The sequence below is a fragment of the Girardinichthys multiradiatus genome, chromosome 19, assembly GCF_021462225.1.
Source record: "Girardinichthys multiradiatus isolate DD_20200921_A chromosome 19, DD_fGirMul_XY1, whole genome shotgun sequence".
Lineage (NCBI taxonomy): Eukaryota > Metazoa > Chordata > Actinopteri > Cyprinodontiformes > Goodeidae > Girardinichthys > Girardinichthys multiradiatus.
Genome location: NC_061811.1, coordinates 12,951,445 through 12,954,415, shown reverse-complemented (window position 1 = coordinate 12,954,415; position 2,971 = coordinate 12,951,445).

The window sequence follows — 2,971 nt, the reverse complement described above, 5'->3', positions numbered from 1 at the left end:
CACTGGTTGGTGTTTCTGTGCTTTATCACAGCTGAAGCTTTTCTTTTTGCATTACCCTGCCTGAATATGGAAGGCCAAGCATGCCACAACCCAGCGAAGGAATGACATTAAATAAATATTTATATTTGTGTCAATTTAAATAACTCAATAAATATATTTAATAAATATATGTATTCATATTGTTTTGTATGTCTAAATAATTTGTTAAATACACAATTTAGTAATTAAATGTGGAATTTTGAGTTAAAAAAAAGTACAATCCCATCAAGGCCCAAAATACAATAAAGAAATCAGTTGTCAAATATAATACATACATCAATAAAAAAGAATTTATACATGCATATCAATAATTTATTAAAAACGGACATAACCCATTAATTGAATCATTGAATTTCAAATCATGCATGATTGTTTCTATGGTTATTTAATATTTTCCTTCATAAACTATTGCTATGACTAATGCATTTATCCACAGTTTTATTTAAAGGATAAGCCTATAAATAAGTTATATAAATTATGAAATATGTCCCCAGGATTTTAACATATAATTTATTTAAATGTTTGATGAGTGATTTTCATATTTAATTATACATTTAAGATAAAAACATATTTGATTTTTTTGCGCATATCTGCAATCGTATTTAAATACAGCACAAGACTATAAAACATATAATAATCTTTAATTATTTTATATGCCCATAAGTAAAATATATATTTATTTATCTTATTTAAGCTTTATTAAATGTGTTTGTCTGTAATGTTATTTAAAGAACAGCAGAAGATATATAAAGTACAAAATTATAAAAGATAATAGATTTAAATGTTTTTCAATTTAAATGATCCTTATATTTAATTATATAATTTGGTCTTTAAGATAAATATTTATTAATCCATTACCTAATATATCAAATATGCCATTTTATTTAAAGCACAGCATAACACTATGAAAAGGATAAATAAATAATGACATAATTACATATGATGTGATAAATTAATATGATCAAATATGGTGGTTCAATGTTGGTATTATCTAATAAAGTCAAATTTTATGTTGTCATTTCACTTCAGAATATTAATATTTAATTATTTAATTCTATATTTAAAAGACTTAGCCATTTATTTATTCCTTCATTTTCTTTATGTTTTTGCAGTTTTATTTAAATTGCTTGGCAAGATTAGGAAAGCGTTTCATTTGACATAAATAAATACAATTAAGAACATGTTTTTTATTATTTTAAATAAAGGATTTCCATATTTCTCATTTTATTTATTCAAAAAAGAAAATTTATTTCACATGCCTCCGACTTTATTTAAATGATCACATAGATAAATATTTAAATTTATTGGATTGTGGCACTTTTGGCTTTCCACACTTTGCTTGAACTTCACCCCCCCCCCCCCCCCCCCTTATTGACATGCAGATTCAAGCCTCGCTTGCAATAATTATCAGTGCACCTCGAATGTGCTCACTAAAGTTCCTCTACATACTGTTCTTACTAAACCAGACGTAACCTTTTGTTCTTTTTGACTCAGTTAATCTGCTTGTTCAGTTTAATCCCTCCTGCTGTAAACAATATGCGCCTTGTTTTTGGGTTCACCAACAGTCTACAAACAGAAAATTGCTGACTATGAGAATCAGAAAAGCCTAATAATAGTTTGAAATCCTTCAACTGAGAAATTCATTAAAATATACCGAATAGGGTTGATTCAGCTAGGTCAGTAATGGCCAAAAGGTGGCAGTATTTAGCAGAAATGTGGGTCAGGAAAATATTATTCCAGAAATAGAAAAAGTAGACGAAACAAAATAACTAAACATTTTATTTTATTTTTTCAGAAAAATATAAAATTGTATTTTTCAGATAGCTTATATGCTTATATAACACACATATATATACAGTACAGACCAAAAGTTTGGACACACCTTCTCATTCAAAGAGTTTTCTTTATTTTCATGACTATGAATATTGTAGCTTCACACTGAAGGCATCAAAACTATGAATTAACACATGTGGAATTATATACTGAACAAAAAAGTGTGAAACAACTGAAATATGTCTTATATTCTAGGTTCTTCAAAGTAGCCACCTTTTGCTTTGATTACTGCTACGCACACTCTTGGCATTCTGTTGATGAGCTTCAAGAGGTAGTAACCTGAAATGGTTTTGACTTCACAGGTGTGCCCTGTCAGGTTTAATAAGTGGGATTTCAAGCCTTATAAATGGGTCACCAGCCTCAGAAATCGCAGGTTAACAGCAGCTCAGATTAGAGAACAGGTCAATGCCACACAGAGTTCTAGCAGCAGACACATCTCTAGAACAACTGTTAAGAGGAGACTGTGTGAATCAGGCCTTCATGGTAAAATAGCTGCTAGGAAACCACTGCTGAGGACAGGCAACAAGCAGAAGAGACTTGTTTGGGCTAAAGAACACAAGGAATGGACATTAGACCAGTGGAAATCTGTGCTTTGGTCTGATGAGTCCAAGTTTGAGATCTTTGGTTCCAACCACCGTTTCTTTGTGCGGCGCAGAAGAAGTGAACGGATGGACTCTACATGCCTGGTTCCCACCATGAAGCATGGAGGAGGAGGTGTGATGGTGTGGGGGTGCTTTGCTGGTGACACTGTTGGGGATTTATTCAAAATTGAAGGCATACTGAACCAGCATGGCTACCACAGCATCTTGCAGCGACATGCTATTCCATCCGGTTTGCATTTAGTTGGACCATCATTTATTTTTCAACAGGACAATGACCCCAAACACACCTCCAGGCTGTGTAAGGGCTATTTGACCAAGAAGGAGAGTGATGGGGTGCTGCGCCAGATGACCTGGCCTCCACAGTCACCGAACCTGAACCCAATCGAGATGGTTTGGGGTGAGCTGGACCGCAGAGTGAAGGCAAAAGGGCCAACAAGTGCTAAGCATCTCTGGGAACTCCTTCAAGACTGTTGGAAAACCATTTCAGGTGACGACCT